Source organism: Sturnira hondurensis, unplaced genomic scaffold, assembly GCF_014824575.4.
Source record: "Sturnira hondurensis isolate 20B ecotype Veracruz unplaced genomic scaffold, ASM1482457v3 Scaffold0016535, whole genome shotgun sequence".
Lineage (NCBI taxonomy): Eukaryota > Metazoa > Chordata > Mammalia > Chiroptera > Phyllostomidae > Sturnira > Sturnira hondurensis.
Genome location: NW_028089166.1, coordinates 858,483 through 884,742, shown reverse-complemented (window position 1 = coordinate 884,742; position 26,260 = coordinate 858,483).

Here is a 26,260-nt window from a genome sequence, read left to right as displayed (position 1 = left end):
TGTTTTGCACTTTGGTTTGTACACATTTACCTGTCCCTCTGTCACGGTCCTAATAAGAAAATATTCCCAATAATCCAGTTTAATTTGAAGTTAATAAGGTCCTCTGTATTTATGCAGGTAAAGTCACAATATAGTTGCCAAGTTTCACAGTCCCTACTTATAAACAGTAAAGAGTAAAATCTTGGAGTGAGTAGGTGGCCTCGTCTGTAATTTTTACATAAATCCACTGGCCTTACATGAAGATTATCATTTAATGAAAAATATATCTTGTAGTATAAGAAACATGGCTGAAAAACACAATCTGACATACATCATAATCCAACTCTTGAGATATCTTGAAAGCAGAAAAGAAAAAGCAAATTCTTGCATACAAGGGATCTTTAATAAGATATCAACAGATCTCTCATCAGAAACCTTGGGGTTCAGAAGTAGGGCCATATAGTAAAAGTGCTGAAGAAAAAAAATGTATCAACCAAAAATCCTGTATGTAGCAAAACTGTCCCTCCAGACTGGAGAAATGAAGGTCCGGTCCCTAAGAAACAAAAGTGGAGGGAGGTCATAATCTCTAGCCCCGCCCCACACAAAATGCTCAAGGACTCCCTGCAAGATGAAATAGGAGGACACTACACACTAACCCAAGGCCACTACACACTAACCCAAGGCCACATAAAGAAATAAAGATCTCAATAAACACATGAGCACTTATAAAGTTTAGTGTTATGTAGTAATGATTTGGAACTGCATTGGGTTTGTTTTCTACAGGATTTAAGAGACTAACATTTAAAGAAAAAAGCAAATAATGTAAAAGCAAGTATTACTGTGACTTTGAGTTATAACTTGAAATCTTATTCTTTACATAATTTAAAAGCCTACTGCATTTTTTAAAAATATAATTTTATGTTTGGGGGCACATAATGTATAAAGATGTAATTTCATGCTATCAACAACCAAATAAGATGGGGTAAGGAATATGAAAAGGAGCAGAGTTTTTGTATGTTGTGGATAGGAAGTTAAATTTGAGAGCTATTTAGGTGACAAGACTTGATCATTTGAACAAATAAGTAAAAGAAGGAGCCTTGGCTGACTTCTAGATGTCATTATTCAGTGATTAGTGAATGACAACGCCTATGAGCATAATTAGGCGACATGAACTAATTTTAGGAAATACAATCAAACTGTGAGTAAAGATATTAACTTTCAGATGCTGCATTCAATATAAAAAATTCAGCACAGCTTTGAATATATCATTTGAGAGATGAGTTCAGGTGAAAATACAGATTTATGAGTTATTAATATTTGAGGTTTATGTCAAGATAACTGGAAAATAAAAACATACAGAATGAGCAGAGAAAAACCAAAAACATATAATTTAACAATGTGGTTAGCAACAAATAACATAATACCATAATAACAAACAGTAGCATTTAAAGAGGTGTTCTTCTCACAATGAACACTCCAGAAATCCAACATTGAACACTCCAGCAGGAGTTGTCACTTCATACTTATAAGACAGTGTTGCTCCTCTCTCTCATATACACATTCTAGACAGAAGGAACAAAGTAGAAGAGACAATTTCCATATAAGAATTTTTTTCCAAAAACCTTAAGACACACTTCACTGACTAAAATAGTCATATGACAATACCTAACAGAAAGAGATTTTTAAAGCCAAGTACTTTGAGCTTAGTACATTGTTACACCAAGCCAGTAAATTCCTGTTATTAGGAAAAGTGTAGGAAGTGCTAATGGTAGGCAATTCGTAGTCTCCCAAAGAAGTGTGTGTGCTTCAGGGCTTATTAGAAGAGGCAGCCCTGCCGAAGAATATGAAGAAGGAGCAGAGCCAATGACCATGAGATTCTTCGAGAGAAGAGTTACATGCAATTCAGACAAATAGGAAGGGAGCAGCAGCAGGGTACACAGATGGAGTTCATGTACAAGAAATTAAAATTTATGTAGAAATAGATCTGAAAACAGTAGCTTGTTGTCTACTTGATTACACTATTTCATTTGCACATGAACTGCCCTCTACTTTGAAAAGTTGCTCTTTTATCTCTATTTTGTAAACCCTGTATATTTTTAGGTTCTGCTCTACTTGTTTCTCTATCTTCTATGATGGTCTTTACTTTCTAATGTCTTAGTAAACTAAATGTATTTAATCATGTAAAGCAAGTTAAGATTGTTATGTAAGTAGAATGCAGAACAGTATAATGAAAAAAGTGAGGATGTAAAATAAAAATAATTACAAAAGTTTTACTGTCCAGGCAGTTGGAAAAAGGAGAAATGGAGGCAAAAAGCACCATGAGCATCGATGCAGCTTGAATTTGGATTGGATTTTTGATAAGAATGAGAGGAATAACCCTGATGCCTTAATTGTCTTTATATGTCCTCACATTGAGCATATTGTTTTGATCTTGGGCTGGTGATGAATACCTGCAGAATTCCTCCATCGTACAGCTCCACCTTTCATTTTCCCATTTTATTTATTTTAATTTCTATTTTTTTAGGTTCTCAGGACAAATGTAATTGCTTATGATACAAGAGACAAAGTCCTATTTTATAGTATTCTATTTTTGATACTTTTTTCAGTTTATTTATTTATTCTCCTTATTGTTGAAGTATCATTGTGTCTATCCACTTCTGGCCATCCCCACTTCCCACTCTTGATCCTACCCCTCCTTTTGGTTTTGCCCATGTGTCCTTTGTAGTTGTTCCTAAAAACTCAAAAACTCTCCCCCCCCCTTTTCTCCCCATTATCTCCTCCCACTTCACCTCTGGTTACTGTCAGTTTGTTCTTAATTTCAATGTCTCTGGTTATATTCTTCCATTTTAAATGAGAGGTAGAACCCTGGCTGGTGTAGCTCAGTGGATTGAGCGTGGGCCTGTGAAGCAAAGGATCACGGTTCAATTCCCAGTCAGGGCACATGCCTGGGTTGCAGGCCAGTTCCCAGTGGGGGACACATGAGAGGCAACCACACATTGATATTTCTCTCCCTCTCTCCTTCCCAAAAATAAATAAATAAATAAATAAATAAATAAATAAATAAATAAATGAGAAGTAGAACTGTTTGAAGAAAGAAATTAAACAAATCTTCATCATGTACCCACGATAACCAAAACTTTCTGGTAAGCATGAGGTCCCAGAAGGACAATTAAGGCATAACTTGTCTTCTCATAAAGCTCATATAAATTCAAGGGTATGTATGTATTTTATAAAAAAATCTTCCATGCAAAGTGGAAAAAACAAGCGACATAATAGCAACAATTAAATTAAAAGACTGTGTTGAACATGAACAATTGGTAAACTATTTTACTATATCTTAAGGATACCAAATGAATGAGGTAGAGTTAACTATTATCAATAGAATGCAAATCCACTTAGAAAAGAGAACACATATTTATGATGATGGCTGCCTAATGTATAGCAACAACAAAATCACTTGCTTTACAATGTATATATTTTGTCTCACAACATGAAATACAGAATTTCTGTCCCCATCTACAGGACAAAGAAACAGACCTAGAAGTTAAGTAACTACACAAGATATTTAGTAGGGTGTGAAAACTTGGAGCCAGCTCTGACCCCTCCCATGTCCTTTCACTATGCCATTTCCCTCTCTTACCAGAATGTGAGTGGGTGCATTTTCAGAGGAAATGATGTCATTCAGTCGGATGTCTCAGGAAGGAGTCCCAAATTAAGAATGTTATTGTGAATTTCTACATTTACACTTACCATTGCGTCTTCTTATTAAAAACATCTAAATGAATTATGTACTAAACTTAAAAAAGCAAAACAAAACAAAAAAGAAACCTTTGGAACTTGGAGATTCTTGCTTCTTAATACTTGTGGCTTCTTAAACTTTCCCATCAAGACACTGACACATCGAAGGAGACTGAGAAGTTAAACCCATCACAAATACCAAACATTTTTCAAATCCATGTTTGGTCTTAAAAATCCATGTGACCTTTGCTTTTACTACATAATATGTATATTCTATAACTATAGAGTTTTATTTTCAATAAGTAAACAGATCTCTGACAAGAAACATTAGGCTCCACCTTGGTGTCTTTTATGCCTTGCATGCTCCTGCTTCATTCAAGTGCAACATTTTCCACAGTTGAAAGGAAACTCATTTGGGGTGGTAGTCAGAGAGCCAGGCAAACTCTACGGTGTTGAAATTTGATGACAATTCAAATGTGCTTCTCTGAGAGGGACCAAGAGTCCATCGTTGGCATTTGATATAATAATGGGCTATAATATTATGGTTTTAACTGAAAGTAAACAAAAGTTTTCCTGAAAAGTCTCCCTGCCACGCATTGATAACATGGTGGTAAAAACTGAGTTGAAGTGGGAATGAAACATCACCTGTAATATTCTGACCTCCTTCTGTGTGGGGCTAGCAGGTTCCACATACTTGTCTTTTATTTATACTCCTAAAAATTTTTTTTAAAAAGGACAACTTCTCATCCTGCATGGAAAAAATGTGCTCAGCTAAAAGGAGTTTATTTGGATTTTGAGTTTTAAGGGAGATGTCTTCTGTTTATTGAGTCTAAAAATTTTGGAAGGGCAGAGAAAAGCATTTTTCTTATTAAAAACATATTGGAATATTTAAATTGATAAAAAGAGAATGAGAACAAGTTTAGACCATTCCTTTGAAGCAAGATAGGCAGTTCAAAGTCACAAGGCAGGGTATTAAAGAACCACTGCCTAGAAAGGCCTCTGTCTACCGAATCAAGCCTAAATTTACTTGCAAAGAATCATACATCCAGTCCAACTAGCTTAAAATTATTTTTTCTTTGTGCCCTTCTCTTCCCCACCTGCCCTAGTTGTTTTTTGCCAAGTCCCTATATGTTAATGTACCGTCCCCCAAATACCTTGCTATTCATAGCTATTATCACTGCCTTTTTACTAATAGTCTTCTGCCACTGATTTAACCTGTAAAATGATACTATTAAATCTGAATGTATTAACCTTTAACCATAAATACATACACACTATCATATATACAAACTTACACACACCTTTACATTGGGAAATTTGGCACAGAATTTCATCCAAAAAGAACGGGCAGAGCCCTGGCTGGTGTAGCTCAGTGGATTGAGCGCAGGCCTGCGAACCAGATGATCGCGGTTCGATTCCCAGTCAGGGCACATGACTGGGTTGCAGGCCAGTTCCCGGCAGGGGCCAGTTCCCAGCAGGGGATGCACGAGAAGCAACCATACACTGATGTTTCTCTTCCTCTCTCCTTCCCTTCCCCTCTAAAGATAAATAAATAAAATTAAAAAAAAAAGAACGGGCGGACTTCAGAAGCCCATATTTTTTAGCTTTAAAAGATAGTGTGTTCAAGAAAACTTGGTCTGTAAATTCAACTATCCGTCTGTGATCTGTAAATTTAATCCACCCACATTTTACATGTGTCCATTGGAGAACTAATATTTCAACATGGAAAGAACTCTTTTTGACCTTCCCTTAAGGCACGAATATCAAACTCATTGTTACCAGGGGCCACATCAACCTTGCCTTCAAAGGGCCAAAAGTAATTTCAGCTCCTTAGTAGTTAAGAAGTAGGTCCATTTATACAGTCCTACAATTATTTCGGCCCTTTGAAGGCAACTGCGAGGCTGATGTGGCCCCCAATGAAAATGAGTTTGACACCCCTGCCTTAAGGTGTTCTAAGGTCCTTAGTAGAAAAATTTGACCTAAGTAGGTCAAAGAAAATTTCCTAGAGGAAGTTATATGTGAACTCAGAGTAGGTTGGGTAGAAATACCTAATTAAGAGGGGGAAAAGTGCTCCAACAAAAAGAAACAATATATGCGAACAGTGAATATGGTGGACCAGAGGAGAGGAGTGGCCCTGGATGGGAGAAAGTAGGGGGAGACTGGTATAAAGAGGAGAGAGCAGGAGGTAGAGGTTACATAACACAGGGTCCTGAAGGCCCATAGTCAAAATTCTAGCTACTTTCTTAAGAGCAGTATGTAGCATTAGAGGGTATTAAGTTTTGGGGAACATAATCACATGTATTTTTGCATATTACTCTGCAATGGAGAATGGGTTAAAGGAAAGTTTAGAGAAGGCTGGGGAGATCAGTTTGCTGGTAATTGAGAATTCTGTGATAGCAATAAGCATAGCAGGGAATTACACTGCCCATGTACATGCCAAAAATACATGACCTGAGAAATATGTAGGAAATATGACTGACAGGACTTGGTGATGATTTAGATGTGGAAGGTGAAAAGGAATGCTGTGTTCAAGATGACTGCTAAGTTCCTCACGTGTAAAATCTGTAGTGCCAATCACAGAGGCCAGAAAAGCTGAAAAGGCCATGGATTCGAATCCCAAATCTATCCCTGACTAGCTGTGAAACTTGAATAAGCTATTTAACCTCTCTAGGCCCTTATTACCTCATTATAAAACATCAATAATGGAATTTCTCTAATAGAACTAGTTGGGGATTAGAGATCATATATGTGAAATGTCTAGTACGCAGAAAGTATCATTAAATGAAAGACCTTTTAAGTACTAAAATTAGCCATCTTTTCTCTTTGTCTCCTCTTGCCTTCACATCAATATCTATGTCCGGGTTTCCACCAGCCTTTGCTGATTTACTTCAGTCATCCCGTAGTTAGCCTTTCTTCAATTCGCGCTCCAGATTGCGGCCACTATGAACTTTCTAAATGGCATGTGATATGTAATCATTGTGTTGCTTTGGTTAAAACCCTTAACATATCTCAATATTTCCCCCTAGTTTCCCGAATAAAGTTCAAATTTCTCAGATTATCATTCAAGGTCCATCGTGTCCTGATGCTTGCTTTAAAATCCCACTCTATTTTCTGCCATTTTTTCCCAGGGGAACACTTTTGATCAACTCCACAGAATGTCTTCCTGCCTCAAACACACAGGCCTTATTCATCACTGACCATCATACAGGCTTCCCACTACTCACAGAGTTTTTATCCTAGGCCTTTGTCAAATCTAAACTTAACCCACACTGAAAAGATTTTCTCCAATCTGATGTAATGGATTTTCTGGATGCTTCCACAGCATCCGGAGCATTTTTACTTTTTATGAAGCTGGGTAAAGCACGCTGGAGCCAGACTACTTTGGTTCAAATAGTGACTCTGATATTTATTAGTTGTGTATTTTTCAGCTAATTACTTTATCTATATCTCACTTTTCTCATCTGCGAAATGAAGATCACATTAAAAGGGGCTTATTATACTTTTTGGATTATTTTGAGAAATACATGAATTAATATCAGGGAAGTATTTGACAATCACAGAGTCGGGCAGCAGTAAGGCATGTGAATGTCTCAGGAGATGGACAGCAATTTGAGCATTTCACCTAAAATGTCATATGGTGTGCTATTGTTACATTACAGAATTACATGTTTATGATTTTGTAATGAAAAGGAACGTTATTTGTGCCAGACCCTGTATGTTAACTGTTAGGATGAAGCGCAAGGACAACTGTTACCTGTGAACAGTGAGAGAGAGAGCCCACCACTCCGCTATCCTGTAAACTCTTTGGAATCAAAGGCCTCCTATTATTTGCTTTTGCAGTGACAAAATGCCCCTAATGTTCCCATAGCTATTGCTGATTAATGTATATTAAATAATTAAATAAACACATATACTAAAGAATAAATTTTACCACATTACATCTGACACTTGAAAGCACAAACATTTACCAATAAACTAAGAAAAAGTATTTCTAGAGTGGCTGTGTGACTACAGCCCATTATTTACTGTTTGCTGAAGAAATGAACTGCTGTAAATACCAGTGATAAACAGTTCTCGAAGACAGGCAAATTATATTTTGTGAGAATTTGAGTAGATCCTAGTTAAAATATACTTTTAGTAATGGAACATAACATTATTTTTAAAGCATTGGATATATATTTAATTTTAAAAAGCTAGTTTCCCTTTTTAAAAACATTTCTGTTATTCCAGTTGTGCTTATACAAAGCACCAAATATTATACACATTGCGGTGACTAAAAATAATAACCTGCTTAGTGAATTTAAAAAACTGCAATGAAAGTACGTTCGTTTGGTTTGCTTACTGATTCTGTGTCATCCAAACTGGGCTCAGCAATTCAGTGTGTTCGTAATTTCCAGTTAATAACTTCTATAGTAATCAGTCATCCTGACAGTAAGGTCTATTCTTGCAAATCTTAAAATTATATATTTGCTTAGCAAATCACAAAAATAATTTGTAAGTGCCTATCTTAGAAGACTGCTCCCTCCGAACAAACAAAAAACTGATTAGTGGTCATGAACTGACTTTCCCACTCAGGATGCTGGAAGCCCTGGGCACAGACCAGCAGGCAGGCCTACAGCCAGTGACTGAGCTGTGTGGGGCACCATGAATGCTTCCCACTCCCTACTTTACAATCGTCTCATACTAGTCCAGAAACTTTGCAGAGAAACAGATTTTCTAAAATTATAGTTATTTGAGAAAATAAAGGGATGATTTTTAAAGAATCTGAGGCACTATACATAGAGTTTTAAAGATTCTTTTTCTTCAAATATTTTGTATCCCAAACCTGGTTGACATGAGCTTTTGTATTAAAATCAGAATCTGTTGAGAATAGTTTTAGCCTCTATCTAGTTCATTGTTAAATCCCGGAGCTTTCCCTTACTTTTCCTTTGAGCCATTTAACCTTCCTAATAACTTGGTACCTTGTCAATGGCTTCATGTATTGTTGATTGCCTTAACCCCCCTTTCAGATCCAATGTTCAATACCTTGTTTTCCAAAATCTGACTCATGCTGCTTCCTCGAACCAGGCTGTTTTGGCCACTCACTCAGCAATGAGGTCTGGCAGAGTCCAGCACTAGGGATTAAGATCAGACCGTTTTTATTTTTAAAATCTCTTTTTTAAAGGGGGGTGGGGGAGGGAGGAAGAAAAAGAGAGAAACCTCAATTCTTTGCCTTCCGTACATATCCCAGCTGGGGGCTGAACCTGCAACCTAAGTATATGTGCCATGACCAGGAGTCAAACCAGCAACCTTTGCTTTCTGGGACAACACTCAACCAACTGAGTCCTACCAGCCAGGACCTGACAGCTCTGAAGACAGAGAATTGAGAGTTTTGAGTTTGCACATATTTCTAGACATAGGGATATCTATTAAATGAGTTTTCTCTCAGTTCAAAACATTCTGATTTGATCATTAATACTGAAAGGTAAGGTTAGATTTTAATATTCACCATAAGTAGCAAAATTCATATTTAGCAAAATAACTTTGCAGAAGTTTATAAAATATTCTAATTTTTAATGTTCTGAAATTATATAAATATGAAAAATGACTAACATATTAATAAAATGTTGAATTAAAATAGACTAAAAACATAGGTACAAAAATGTTTTGAAAAGAGTATTTAAATCAATGTGTTAGTTGTATTGAGCAGAGAGCAAGCACAACCTTTTTGGGGTACTTTTATTATTTTGCATAATTTCTACCAAATGCTTCATATTATTGAAGAGAAGAAAATAATCACATAAGTCATTTCAGAATTTGTAAATTAAGAGTTCTTTACCAGGCAGGAACCAAAGCTGTTTAAAATAAAATCATGGATATCAACAATATAAATAATTCTGCTATAAAATATTAACTTATCCATATTTTAATAAGTATAATGTGAGAAAACCTATCCTGACTACATTTTCTAAAACTATTTTGTTAGTAAAGGAAACATTAACTCCTAACTTTTTATAGTATTTCTCCCATGAAAAAGCAGCAGGATCTAATTACAATCTTTTGAACTCAAATTTTCATTAATTTGGAAAACATTCTAAATATTCTATGGACACATGTAACTGTATCTATAATATAAAAGATAACAGGAGCTGATAGGAAACATTGTTTGGGAATGTAATGTTTCAGCAATCTTTGTAATTAATACCAATGCATTTTGTTTCTGCCAACCATGATTATCAATATTAAGCATGTTGTTTCTAATTCAAAATTACCTGTGACTTTGACAGAATCATGAAAATCTTTTGTTTTCTAGGATTCACCAAATTTAGACAGCAGCACTAAGCAAGACCACAGCAGCCAAAATATATTAATTACCTGCTCACTTTAAAAGCAGAACCAGACTGCTTTAGAGAACAATGTGTTCTTTAAGTTTGGGTACTGGAATACATATACGTATGTATATGTCTATATATACATGCCACACTGCTTCAATAAGATGTCATAGACAAGCACATACTTTTGACTTTGGTGAAGGAGAAACACTACGTATTTGCTTGAGAGAAATAGGGTGGGACTTCCATAAGTGGAGACTTACCACAACGTTTCATTATTCTTGAGCATAAAGCTTTACAGGAAAACAAAGTGAGGAAGCCTGAGGACAAAAAAGAAGAGAAAGAAAAAATATGCATAAAATTGATAAATAGCATAGACTACAGAGTAGGCAGCTAACCTCTAACTGCCACCATTTTTATATAAAGAGTTTTGTTTGGACGATACGGAGCATGCTCTGACTATAATGCCTCACAATGTACTGACCTTGGTTCCTAGACCAAAACAGGCTCTAATATCAACTCTGGCTATATGACATCAGATGAATTTTTAAATATTAATTAGTTTCAGTTTTTAACCTGACCAGTAAGCATAAAGTTGCCTGAAGGATGTAGAAAATTAATACAAACCGTGGCATTTCACAATTGTATCAGCAGTTACCCTGATTTAATTAAGCACAGAACCTTTGGCAAATTATTACTCCTTGAGCCTTCTATGTCAACCTCTCTCATAGTAGATATCAAACACTCCACAAATGCAACTGTGCAGAAACTTTCTTTGATTTGGTCTTGTCTCTTTTCTTTCCTTTTGATTCAAATTGTGTCCTCCAACACCCCCACTCACCTGTCTCCTACTCCCTTAATCATTAAGCCCTCGGGACAAGGAGGTTCTGGACAGCATCACGGCATCAAATAATCTTAGGAACAAAGCCTCTATTCTGTTGACCCCAGAGAAGACATCTGGGTCTCAGGGGTGTTTCAGCTCCAGGGCCAGAAAAGCGGTGAAATCCAACAGAGTGACACGTGGCTGACATCAGAATCAAACCCAGGGACCGAGTATACCCACCCTCGCACCAACCAAACAGCAGAGACCGCAATGCCGACAGGGACCCCAGCTCCCTTAGTCACTGTCATTAACGATTTTTCTACTGTAGAACTCACACCCTGGAAGCCTTCAGGGAGCCTGGTCTTTGGCGTTAGCTCACCTGTGTCTCTAGGAGTGAGCCCCTCCCTAAAAATAAACCCTTACTTTCTTTGCTGCGAAGTACTGTTCCTGCCTTGTTGGCCTTTGATACATGAAGGCAAACAGACCCCTTCAGTCCAGTAACACAAAGTCAGGTGGGTAGAAGCTAACTTTGTTTGTTTGTAACTACCAAACTGTTCTTGAGATCCCAATTTCATACATGTCGGAAATGCTTAATTCCACCAATTCATGGTAATTCAATTATAGTTGTACCTTAGTACTCCTGGTTAATTTGTTCCAACAAATGGCAAACAAGCAATGATCGATGAAGCATTTTCTCTTGCAGGATGACGTCGTGACTCATCCAAGTTCTAGCAAGTGCAGTGAGTGGCGAGCAAGCACTGACTGGTGAAGCATTTTTTTCTCATCCAAATGGCAATGAGTAGTGGGTTTGACAAGCTCGGAAGCCAGCAAGTATGGAGGTATGAGTGTAATTCTGTTTTTAAAGTGTCTTAGAATTCCACCTCTCACACACACCACCATCACATGCACACAAACATACACAGGCATGGTCCTCCCTCTTAATTTCTGAGTCATCTAAATATTAGGCAGCAGTTATGAACTAGTAGCCGGCGTGGAAATAAAGCAAGAAGGCTAGAAACAAAAGGGAGGCATGTTTCACTCATTAATTCAGCAGTCCTGAGCATGGTCAGATCAGTTGCCAGGTGTTCCAGAATTCACAAGAAAAACCCTGGAAGTTCTGTATGTATGGTTTCCAGTGTCTGGGGAAGAAAGCCTTTGAAACTATGTATTAACCCCAAGGTCTGGAGAGGGGAGGAGAAAAGGCATCCTAGTGGCTGGCTACAAGCATAAACCCCCTAAAATCCTACTAGTTAGGGCATTTAGACTAGCTGGGGACCTGCTTGCAGCTACGTGCTCAGTGCTCAAGAGGATTTCATAAATAAACTTGCTGTCTCATTTCCACTATACATGTTGTCTCTTGCCTGAATTCTTCTCTTGTGAGGAGACAAGAACCAAGGAGGGGGGGCCACCTAACTTGGGTCTCCCTGCTAACATGCATATATATCTTCCTGGCATTAGAAGGGAGGCATATGGTCCTCATGCCACTTTCTAGCTTCTCTGTTCTGCACAGAAATGTAGATCATATCAATCTGGCTCACACTGTCTCCTTGGACCCAGTCCATGGCCCCATACACTTTGCTTCCTCTTTGTTCTAACCATAAATTCTTTTCTGGCAGTAGCTTGTTTTCCAAAAATTCTGAATCCTTCATGGAATTGAATGCTCAAGAATTTTGGTTATCTTTTCACAATGCTTCATAGTTTATGACTTTGTATGATCCATCTCATACAAATCTAAGAAATTTTCTTCATATTGGTATTCTAATATTGATTGCCATTTTAGACACTGGACTTTCCCATGACACTTGTCACTTCCTGTATTATACTGTGAGAAGCCAATGAATTAGTACTTTCTCCTTACATCTAGAGGTTTACTTCATCTCTTCTACTCTTTGTGGCTTAGTCCAAAAAAACAAGGGCTGGGCACTTTCCAGGACCATTGTTTCTAAGATTGTGACGACTCTTTCTGTGCACTCATTAGTCTAAACCTCACTTCCTACTCCGAGATATCTATCCTTGGCTCAGATTCTAATTGGTTTTGGCTCTTCATATTTAATTGGAGCTTCTGGAAGTGAAACAAAAATAAATATACTTTCCTGTCACAATCACAAGTTTCTTGAAAGTTCACACTTTTCAAAACATTGACTCCACAAGAGGTTTACAGACACTCAAAAGTGAAGAATTTGCCTCCTTGTTTTTTTTCCTCCTTTTGTTTTACTCTTATCATCTCTGCCCTGAGGATACAGGTTTTAGAAACCCATCCCTGCTGCCTAAGAAGCTGAGGCCATAAGAAAAGAATGGAAAACCAGGGTTTTGATGTCAAAACTTTACCCAGTGCACTTGCCACTGCCGAGAAAATTTAGAATAAATGTGAGAGCGTGGTGTTTATATCTTACTCACTTGTGCTTCTGGTCTCCGTGGTTCTGTACTATGGTTACCTCCACAAGTTCTTCCTTCCAAGTTTGCACATTCATATCTAAACTACAGCAGTTCTTCTTTATCCCAGTTTTGTTCTTCATGGTTTCAGTTACCCACAGTCAACCAGAGTTGCAAAAATATTAAATGGAAAATTCTAGAAATAAACAATTCATAAGTTTTAAATGGCAGCTATGAGTAGCACAATGAAATCTCACCAACCAGCTCCCTCCCACCAGAACCCGAATCATGCCTTGGTCCAGCATCTCTGTCCTGTATAAGCTCCACATCCCTAGTAGGGCCCCTCATCCAATGTCACAGTATTATAGTGCTTGTGTTCAAGTCACCCTCATTTTACTTAATAATGGCCTCAAAGGGTAAGAGTATTCCTACTGGCAATTCAAATAAGCCAGAGGAGCTATAAAGTGTCTTTTTTTTTTAAGAGAAAAGGTTAATGTGCTTGACTTCATAATGAAAAAAAATTCTATATTGAGGTTGCCAAGATCTATGCTAAAAACAAATCTCTCTGTGAAATTGTGAAAGAAGGAGAAAGAAATGTGTGCTGGTTGTGCTGTCACCGGAAATGGCAAAAGTTACAGCCACGATGTGTGACGAGTGCTTAGTCTCTACAGAGACTTCAGCAAGGGGTCCCCTGAAAGAAGTGACACCCAACCATCTACTACAAGTAAGGAATGGTTTCAGATGCAGGAATAGTTTTGAACTTAAAAATGTATAAAATACTAGAAAGGATGAGTCTGCCAATGAATCAGCTGCTGCCATATTTCCTACAGAATTGAAGAAGTCGATGAGAATTCGGTATCTTCTGGTTTCCTGCACTCACTGGGGGTCTGGGAACACATCCCAGGGGGAGGGTCTACTGCATTCCAAGTTGGACTCAAGTGCTGCTTCTCCCATGAAGTATATCTAATGACAGTCGTCTTTTTTTTCACTAGAAATTATTGATATCTGTATTATTGCCATGAACTAGAAAAATTCTCATGTATATTGAATTTTTTGCTATGTCTTATTTGCCTTAGTAATAGTGTAAGTTCCCTAAATATGTTTACTGCATCTGAGTACCTTTTTTAAATCACAAGTGACTAGCAAAGTGTCTTACTTTAGTATACATTTATATGTGTACATTCATATACTTAACATATATTATATGTGAATGAAATACTGCAACAGTTTACTTGATAAATTGATCAAACGGTTTAGAGACTATTATAATGCATAATTCTGTATGAGTGTCCGAGGGCAGAGAGCAGAGTGCCACGACCCGGGTTACTTAATGCAGAGATATTTATTCTCTCACAGTTCTGGAGACAAGAAGTCCCAACTAAAGGTGTCAATGGGGCTTCCTCTAAATTTCACGAAGAAGAAATTCTTCCTCATCTCTTTCTAGCTTTTAGGCCTGGCCCATCACTCCTTAGTGTTTCCGGGCTTGCAACGTGCCTTTCTCCATGACTGTGAGGGGAAGCAGAGTTACCATCCCAAACATGCCTCTTGCAATATCATTTTAAGCTGCTTATTTTTAAGAATCAAAAGACTCAGAAATAATCTTTGACCTTCCTTTACTTGCCTAAAGAATTCAAGCCACGAAGGGAGCTCTCCTCATGCATAACTATAGTTCAACATGAATGAGGGAGAACCTAGCATGGCCATTTAACCAAAGTCCAACCTGCTTCCCATTACTAAAGAAGGCACAACAAACATTTGTTTACCAAACATTTGCTTTTCCATCTCCATGTGAATTGCTCTCCTGCTCTTCGAAGTCCCACATCACAACCCTTCTTTCCAAGCCCCAACCTGCCAGGTTTGTCCTCAGGCTCCATATTCCTATGGAACCCCTGTATGTATATACATAATAAATTCGGTTATTTTTCCTGTTAATTTGTCTCATGTCAATTTTATTATTATACCAGCCAGAAGAACACAGAAGGGCAAATGGAAAACTGTTTGTGCTCCCTCACATCTGTTTCTGTCTTCACATGGTCATCTTTATTTTCATGTATGCCTGTGTCCAGATGACACCAGTCCTCCTGAATGAGGCCCACCCTAATGACTTCATCCTGACAGCATCTACAGAGACCCTATTTCCAAGTAAGATCACTTCACAGGTGCCATGGGTTGGGATTGCAACAAGTTTGAGGGGGATTGGAACACAACTCAACTCATAATTGTAGCTAATAATGCTGATACAATAAATGTTCAAAATATATTTTAAGAATCAATAAAAGTTGACTTATGCATGAGTTGTTTCCATAATTTAATGGTACCTATGGTACCTACTTTATACATGGCACCTTATCAACAACAAACAATAGCACAATTCTTGCTTTTAATCAGTGATCCACTTGGATTTCAACAAGTCTCCCTCTACATCACTGCCTAGATTCTTTGCTCCCTGAAATGGTCCCTCATTTGTATTTTAAAGTGACTGCTACTGTGACTTTCCTGTTAGAGGTTCAAGTCAAATCGATTCATCAGTAACAGAATCTGGCGCATTAACCTACTTCATTACAACTCACGGAGAAAAATCAAACCCAGAAGAAAAAAAAAGTGATGTTGTACAATACATTCACTTCTCCTAACCTAAGCCCTTGAGTCAGCCATTCAGTTTCATTGCAAGTGAATTTAAGATATTTCATATTTATCCAGCTTACATGGTGTCTAGATAGTTGTGGACGCATCTCTACACAATATGCCACTGTATCTACACAAAAATATCAAAAATCTAGCTGTGAAAGCTGAAATCACACTGCACAACATAAATGGTATGTGCGGTTATTGATAATGATATAAAAGTTCAAGGATGAGTCATTAGTATTGTAAACCAAATGTTTGTGATCTCAAACAAAATTGCTTCCAACAAAAGAGTAAATGATTGGAATATTATCTCATTCCCACTGGAAAATATTAAATTCTACCCAATCATATCATTTATATTCAACATTACTTTAAAAATATCCATTTGAAATGCTTTATAAGCAACTGCAAGATACCCATAATGGCATTTCCATCACAGCAGGACATGAGAAAGCTTGATAAAAATAATTTTGAGAACATTTCCACATGCAAGTGTAATATAAACCTTTTAAAAACACAAATAAACTATCTTGAGTTTTCACATTAACGCTATGCTTTAATGAAAAAATGTTAGTAAAGAGTTAAGAATTACACATAAATACAACTCACAACTATCAATTTTCATACTAGAATATCAAAACAATAAATGACTGAAATGTTTCTAAATATTTTATTTCACAAAGTGTATATTGTTCTCTTTCATCATGATTTTCAGAGTCTTGCTTGTTGCCTACTTCCCAGTCTATCATGTTTTTCACATTTTAGAATATTTGTTTCTGTGCCTAGTCTGTATTAAATTACTCACTCCCAACAGCATGGCTCTGTAGCATTTTACCTTATAAACTAAAAATACCATCCAAAGCCCTGGACGGGTGGCTCAGTCAGTTGGAGCAGCAACCCACACACCGAAGCCTTGTAGTTTGATCCCCAGTGGGTGCACACGCCCACCCTGCAGTCTCTGTCCCCAGGGGGCGCCTGCGAGAGGTGGCCAATCCACGTTTCTCTCTCAGTCTCCCTTCCTCTCTCCCTAAAGCCAATGATTATTTCCTTGAGTGAAGATTAAAAAAAATTCTATAAAAAATTACCTAAAAACAACCAGAGCACACTTTTTTCTCTTTTCCCAAGCAATACTGTGCTCTAATGATGGCATATATTTAGTAACATTTTTATATTAAATAGCTTATCCTGTCTGAGGCTATGTTACCTCATAGAAAACTTAATCATTTGTGCACTAGTGTTAAGATGTTATCAAACAGCCTTTAAAAGATTTGCATACACTATGTAATAAATAAATGACAGTTTGCTTATCAGTCAAGTCTACTCCAAAGGGTTTTTCAAAGAAAATTGCCTAATTGTACTGAATAATACTGAAAGAAATAGTATTTATATTATTTCAGCCTGTATCATTTCTGTGCAATATCTTACTCATTCCTCATAGAAATACTTCCAGTTTCCACAGAACTATAGGAGAGAAACAGTTCTTACCTGGCTGTCTTCCAGAGCACAGCACAGAGGTAGCATGCTGCTAATACACCAGGACTTTCCTTGAAAGAGACCTATTTGAAGACCTTGAAAGCTATATCCTCAGGGGCAGAATTCTAATTTAACCTGCAATCCTCCCCAGAGACCAGACAGGCCAGTAGTTCCCATGTTAATGTTCTCTTTCTGCCCCATCCCTGATTACCAGTGTCTCTGTCAAAGGAGCTTGCCCACCCATCTGGTGCCCTGGCTTTTAGGACTGCTGCTCAAACTCCCCCTCAAAGAGGTATATTCACATACTTAAAAGCTGTGGCCTGAGGCTTTTAATCTGTCCAGTCTGTCTTTATGGAGCTAACCGATATCCTCCCATTTGAGACACTGGCAGGTCCTGGCACAACCTCACCTAGGGGAACCATGAAGGGAGATGAAGGCTTCTCGGACAGAGTTCTGAGAAACAACCAAGAGCTAAAGACAGGGTTCAGGACTAGGTTCATCATTTACACAGGGCCACTCAGTTGATTAGGAGAATTGACTGTTTTATCTAATGCAGAAAGAGTCAAGGAAAATAAAGAGAGGAATATGTCCCAAATGAAAGAAAAAGCTAAAACTCAGTAAAATACATCAATACAATGGTGATAAGTGATTTGCCTGATAAAGAATTCAAAAATTGGGATAAAGATACTCATTGAGGTCAGGAGAACAAGCATGAACAAACCAAAACTAACAAAGACATAGAAAATATAAGAAAGTCTTCCCAGACAAAAATATCAGAGAGCTGAAGAACAATAACTGAGCTGAAATATGCAATAGAGAGGTTCAACAGTAGACTAGAAAAAGGGAAAGAAATAGTCTATGAACTCCAAGGCAAGGAATTAGAATTCATCCAATCAGAGAAACAAAAAGAAAGCAGTTAAGAAAAAACATAAAGCAGACAAACACAATTTAGGGATCCAAGAAAGGGAATATCGATAAAAGAAAAAGAGAACTTATTTATAGAAATAATTGCTGAAAACGTTCCTAACATGGGAAAGGGAAGAGACCTCTAGATCCAGGATGCTTAGAAAGTTCCAAAAAAGATTCATCTAAAAATCCCCACACCAAGACACAAAATTCAATTAACAGATATTAAGAACAAGGAGAGAATCTCAAGAGCAACTAGGGAAAAGCAACTTTTCAAGTACGAGGAAAGGAACCCTGATAAGGTTATCAGAAGATTTTTTAGCAGAAGTGTGCAAGCCAGAAGGGAGCAGTACAGCACAGTCAAAGGGCTGAAGGAAAAATTATGCCAATCAACAATACTCTACCTGGACCTCTGCCCTTCAAAACTGAAGGAGAGAAAAAGTTTTCTAGACTAGCAAAAGCTAAAGGAGCGGCTGATCACCACTAAACCGGCCTTATAAGAAATGTTCAAAGGATTTCTTTAAGCTGAAAAGAACAAGCACTCATTGTAACAGAAAAGCATAAATTTCACTGATAAAGGTAAATATATTGTTCCATAAATACATTGTACAGAATCATTTAATGATAGGATATTGGTGTGTTAATTACTTGTAAATCTATATGCACATTAAAAGACAAAAGTAAAAGGCATTATTACTATAACTACAACATTAGTGAATACATAATATAAAAATATGTACCTGGCTGGTGTAGCTCAGTGGATTGAGCGTGGGCCTGTGAAGCAAAGGGTCACCGGTTCAATTCCCAGTCAGGGCACATGCCTGGGTTGCAGGCCAGGTTCCCAGTGGGGGACCCATAAAAGGCAACCACACATTGATGTTTCTCTCCCACTATTTATCCTTCCCTTCCCCTCTCTCTAAAAATAAATAAATATTTTTTAAAAATATGTAAACTTTGATATTGAACCCTGTTTACTGCTGGTTTCAGCCAATCAACGGTCAATGTTGTGTTTGGACTGACTGTTGTGGTTTTTACTAGATAGTAACATGCCCCTCAGCAATAACCACCAGGAAACTTTGAGAAAATGATGGTTTATTACTCTTGAGACCTGGGAATTACACAACATGCCTGGAGCCACATAGCAAAGTTGTATCTCTGGGAAAGGAGGCGAGTGCAGAGGGAAGGAGAGAGAGGGTGAAAGAGAGAGAGATAAAGAACGTGGGTCTGGGGTTTTGCTTTATTAAGAACAAGGTTTGAGAGCAGGGGTCTAGGGTTCTGCAGGGTACTCTTTATTGGTAAATTTAAAATATAAGAGCAGGAATTCAAAGCACTGGAAGAAAAGAAAAAATAAGCTGCTTACATGGTCAGTTAGTGAAATTAGCCAACATCTCTACACAGTGGGAAGAGGCAGCCTGGCTTCTCATACAGTCTTGCACAGGCTGTCATAGTGTTTATTCAAGAGAGCCATCTCAGAAGTGGATACCCTCTAAAATGGATGCCTTGGCAATCAAAGCTTAAGTCAATTATATTGTAAAAAAAGGAAGAAAAAGAGATATCGTGGCTTACGCAACAAAAAACTGTGGGCAGTGAGATAAAAATGTAGCTTTAGAATGTGTAAAACCTAAGTTGTTAACAGCTCAAAATACACTGTTATGATTCTAAGAAGGTTTATTATGTAAGCCTCATGGTAACTGCAGAGCAAAAATGTATAGTAGATACACAAAACATGAAGAAATCTAAGTGTATTCCTACATAAAATTATCAACCACAAAGGAAGAGAATGAGAAGAGAGAAACAAAGGAATTATAAAACAGCCAGAAAATAATTAATAAAATTTCAATAAGTTAATACCTAATAATAATTGTTTTAAATGTAAGTGCACTTAATTCTCCAAAAAAAGACATTCCATACAAATGGATGCCAAAAGAAAATTGGAATAGCATTGCTTATCTTAAACAAATATACTTAAAGACAAAGACTATAATAAGAAATAAAGAAACATTCTATTACAACAAAGAGGTCAGTACAACAAGAGGATATAACATTTATAAATATTTAGGCAACCAACATAGGAGCACCTAAATATGAAAAGCAAATATTAACAGACCTGGATGGAGAAAGAGAGGGCAATACAACAATAGTAAGGAACTTTAATACTCCACTTTCATCAATGGATAGACCATCCAGACAGAAAATCAATATGGAAACCTTGGATTTATTCACACATTAGATCAGAGGTACCTAAGAGATATTAATAAAACATTTCATCCTAAAGCAACAGCCTACACATTCTTCTCAAGTAAATGTGCAACTTTTCCAGGATAGATTATATGTTAGGTTACAAAATAAATCTTGAAAATTTTAAGAAAATTGAAATCATATCCAGCATCTTTTCCAACCACAATGACATGAAATTAGAAATCAATTAAGAGAAGAAAACTGGAAAACTCACAAATATGTGGAGACTAAGCAACATGCTACTGGGTCAAAAAAGATATTCAAAAAGAAATAAAAATATTTTGATACAAATGAAAATGGAAATACTGCATACTAAAACTTATTTGATGCAGCAATTCTAAGAGGGAAGCTTATAACAAAATGGCCTACAGAAATAACCAAGAAAGCTCTCAAATAAGCCAGTGGGCATTATACCTTAAGGAACTAGAAAAAAAGAACAAACTAAGCCCATAGTTAGTAGAAGGAAGGAAATAAAGATCAAAGCAGGAACAAACGAAATAAAGACTAAAGATAGTAGAAACGATCAATGAAATTAAGAGCTAATTTTTCTAAGAATAAAGAAAATAAACAAAGCTTTATATAGACTTGCCAAGGGGTGGGGGGAAAGAGGACTTAAATAGAATTCGAAATAAAAGAGATGTAACAATTAATACCACAGAAATTCAAAAGATTATAAGAAATTACTGTGGATGATTATATATTAACCTAGAATGAAAGGATAATTTGCTAAAAACACACAACCTCCCAACACTGAATTATGAAGAAACAAAAGATCCAAACAGACCAATTATTAGCAAGGAGATTCAATCAGTAATCAAAACTCTCCAAAATAAAGTGGGGGGTGATGAAAGAAAAAGTTTAGGACCAGAAGGCTTTACTGGTGAATTATACCAAAAACATTTTAAGACAAATTAATATGAATCCATATCAAAATTTTTAAAAAATTGAAGAGAAAAATGACATTTCCAAACTTATTTACTAAGTCAGCACTACCCTGTTACCACAGCCAGATAAGAACACTACAAGAAAAGAACATTATGGGCCAATATCCCTGGTACACACAGATGAAAAAATTTCCCCCAATACTAGTATTTTAATGTGAATTTAACAGCATGTTAGAAGTGTTATACACCACGATGAGGTGGGAGACAACCCAGAGGTGCAAAGAGGGTTCAGCACATGCAAATCAGTTAATGTGGCAACCGCATCAACAGAATGAAGGATGAAACACATATGATCATCCCAATAAAAAGCAGAAAAATAATTTGACTAACTCAACATCTTTTCATGATAAAAAACTCCCAAACATATTAAATCTAGAAGGAGCATACCTTAACAAAAAGCACATAGTTACTGACAAGCACACGACAAGCACATAGTTACTGACATCATACTCATTGGTGAAAGGGAAGAGTCCTTTTTTCTGAGATCAGTAAGAACACAAAAATGCTCACACTGGATACTTCTATTCAACATAATACTGGCAATGTAGCCCTGAAATCAGATAAGAAAAAGAAATAATAGGCATCCAATCCAAAAGGAAGAAGTAAAATCATTTGTGTTTGCAGATGACAGGATCTTACATATAAATCCCTAAGTACACCATCTCACAACTGTTAAAATTTGTAACTAAATTCAGTAGTTTCATTGCAGAAATATGTTTCATTTCTATATACTAACAATGAACTATCTAAGAGAAATTAAGAAAGCTATCTCATTTACAATAGCACCAAACAATGAAAAATACTTAGGAGTAAATTTAACCAAGGAGGTAAAAACATCTGTAAGAATTTGATAAAAGAAATTGAAGAAGACACAAATAAATGGAAATATATCCCATGTTTTTGGATTAGAAGAACTAATATTATTAAAATGTGTATAATACCCAAAGCAACCTATAGACTTTATGCAATCTCTATCAAAATTGCAATAGCATTTTTCACAGAAATGGAAAATCTCTATCCTAAAATTTTTATGGAACCATGAAAGACCCCTAATATCCAAGCAACCTTGAGAAAGAATGCTGGAGACATCACACTTTTTGATTTCAAAATGTTACAAAATATATTAATCAAATCAGTATTGTACTGGCATAAAACAGCACACAGACAAGTGGAGCAGAATAGAGAGCCCAGAAATAAATCTACATATACACAACACTAATTTTTGACAGGGGCACCAAGAACACAGTAAATACAAGACAGTCTCGTCAATGAATGGTGTTGGGGAGACTGGACACTCACAAGCAAAAGAACGAAACTGAATTCCTATCTTACGCCACTGACCAAAATTAACTAAGAATTCAATACAGATTTAAATGTAATACCTGAGACAATAAAACTTTTAGGAAAAGAACCATAGGGGAAAAGAAACTTGACATTGGCAATGATTTCTTATATGACACCAAAAACACAGGTAGCAAAAGGTGAGATAAACAAGTGGGAGTACACCACACTAGGGAGGGTTAGTTAGCACAGCAAAGAAAACCATCACTGAAATAAAAAAAGCAACCTATATGGCCTGGCTGGTGTAGGTCAGTGGATTGAGCACGGGCCTGTGAACCACACGATCGTGGTTCGATTCCCAGTCAGGTCACGTGCCTGGGTTGCAGGCCAGTTCCCAGCAGGGGACTCACAAGAAGCAACCATACATTGATATTTCTCTCCTTCTCTCCTTTCCTTCCTCTCTAAAGACAAATAAATAAAATCTTTTAAAAAAAGCAACCTATAAACTTGGAGAAAATATTTACAAAACATACATATTGTAAGGACTACTTATCCAAATTATATAAAGAATTTATGCAAGTCAATAGCAAAAAAACCCCAAACAATCCAATTTAAAAATGAACAAAGGACTGAGTTGGCATTTTTTAAAGACGATATTTAAAGGACCAACAATTACTTGGAAAGTGCTCAACACATGAGAAACACCAAATCCAAACCACGATTAGTTATCATTTCATACTTGTTAAGATGACTTTTATCAAAAAGACAAGAGATAAGTGTTTCCAAGGATATGGAGAAGAAAGAATGTTTATACATGTTAGGTGGGAGTTAAAATTGATAGTTATTATAGAAAACACTGTGGCAGTTGCTTAAAATATTAAAAATAGATCATATGATCCAGCAATTCCACCCCTATGAATATATTCAAAAGAAGTAAAATCAGTATTTCAAAGAGCTCGCTGCACTCCCCTGTTTATTGCAACATTATTCACAGTAGCCAAGATTTGGAAGCAACCTTAATGTCCTTCAGTGAGTAAACAGGTAAAGAAGCTGTGAAATAGATAGATACAATGAATACTCTTCAGCCATAAACAAACAAAAAAAAATCCTGACATTTGTGACAACATGGATGGACCTTGAGGGCATTATGTTATGTCGACTAAGGCAGACAAAGACAGTGGCGTGGTATCACTTACATGTGGAATCTGAAGAAAAACACAAATCTTATTTCATAGAAACAGATACAGAATGAGAGTTGCCAGGGGTGAGGTGAGAAGTAAATGGGGAGATATTAGTCAAAGGGTACAAACTTTCAATTATAAGAAGAATAAGTTTTGTAGAACTAGTGTACAGCATTGTGACTATAGTTAACAGTACCTAGTTGTAGATTTGAAAGTTACTGAGAGTAGAACTTCTCAAGCATTCTACCATACACCCTGCCCCCGACACACATGAAAGAGTTAACTAAGTGAAAGGATGGATGCACTAATGATTTTGATCTTGGTAATGTTTCCAGAACGCACAGTACACCAAATCATCTTATCATGTACTGTAAATATATACAATTATATCTGTCAATCACTCCTCAATAAATTTGGGGGAAAAGGTTGAATTCATGTCAAAAAAACGCATTATAAGAAATTAGAAAGGTATTTTATAATAGCCAACTAAAGAATCCTATTAACAATGAACTTTTAATAGTTTGTAATATTTATTTACTAAAAATAACAAAGTCAGTATGATCAAGCAAAACTATATGAGTAAAGGATATTAAAAAATTCCTACTGTGAAGAAACTCAATTCACTGCTTTAGTCCAGACAAGTAAGTGCATAAATAACAGGCATGGAAATAATTATGAAAAGACAAAAGATCCAACAGACATCATGAATGCGGCAGGTCTCACTGAAATTGGTTGGGCTCTGAATGTGAAAAGCGACTGCCTACACACTCACAAAACAATAAAGGTGACAAGAACCTCTCTACTGAATGAACTCCAATAATTCCAAAAGATACCATAATCTGATTAAAGAGAATAAAAACTAGAAAATTCTAACATCAAAATTAGAAAACAAAAATTGCCCAATAAATCAAAATTAATATCTTCTCCCTTAAACAATTTTCTACTAAAGAAGAGAATCAAACCAAAACATTATAAGTTCTAGAAAATATTTAAATAAAGACATCCTATATGGAAACCTATAAAACACAGCTAAAGAAGATAAGGCACAGCTATAAATTTTATGTCAATAAAAATAATGAAAACAGATAAACTGATTCAAAAAGTTAGAAAAACAAAACCAAATTAAGACCTGAAAGCATAGGGAGTAATTATTGATAATAAAAACAAATTATTTATAAACCTGCACAAACTATTATCAATAAAATTTAAAGCTAATTTTGAAAATAACTATATAGACTTCCGCCAAGATGGAGGCATAGGTGGAAACACTATGCCTTCTCCCACAACCAAGTTTGAACACAACAAAGGTTTGGAGAACTAGGACACACCCAAAGACCAGAAGATGGAATTATACAGAAGTCCAACAACTATGAACCATTCAACGGGACGGTAAGAGAGGCGGAGCCAGCAGCAGAGCGCGGTTGGGCAGGACAGATCCGCCGACCTAGGCGCACAGGCAGCCCAGAACCAGTCGGGGTGTGGGGCAGACTAACCGCAGTCACACATTCGTGCACAGTGAGACGGACCACACAGGCCCCAGGGGGCAAACCCAGTGGTGGAGGGCTGACGGCGGTGGCATACTCACGTACAGTGGAACGAAACGCGTGACCCTGGTGACGGTGGTGGCTGTGGTGCTGGTGGGGGTCGCGGTGGCGGCGGGGGCAGGAGGGAAGCCATTGTCCCTCTTTGACCCCGCCCCCACATACGATGTCACAACCCAGCGACTGAGTTGCCCTGCTCTGGTGAAAACCTAGGGCTCTGGTCCTGCTACTTAACAGGCACGAACAACCCGAAAGATGTCTCAAGAAGAACTAAAAGTCCCAGAGCCAATAACTCTAAGCAACCAAGAAATTGCCAGCCTCTCAGAAGCACAATTCAAGACACTATTTATCAGGATGCTCACAGAACTGGTAGATTATAGTCACAAATTAGAGGAATATATGAAGGCTAAACTAATTGAAATGAAGGGAGATGCACAGGAAACCAATAGTGATGGAAAGGAAACGGGGACTCAAATCAATGGAATGGACCAGAAGGAAGAACAAAACATCCGACCAGAAAGGAATGAAAAATGAGAATTCAAAAAAATGAGGAGAGGCTTAGGAACCTCCAGGACATCTTTAAATGTTCCAACATCCGGATTATAGGGGTACCAGAAGGGGGAAAGAAACAGCCACGAGTGGAAAACATATGTGAACAAATAATAAAGGAGAACTTCCCCAGTCTGGCAAAGGAAATAGACTTCCAGGAAATCCAGGAAGCTCAGAGAGTGCCAAAGAAGTTGGACCCAAGAAGGAACACACCAAGGCACATCATAATTACATTAGCCAAGACTAAAATGAAGGAGAGAATCCTAGAAGCAGCAAGGGATAAGGGGACAGTCAC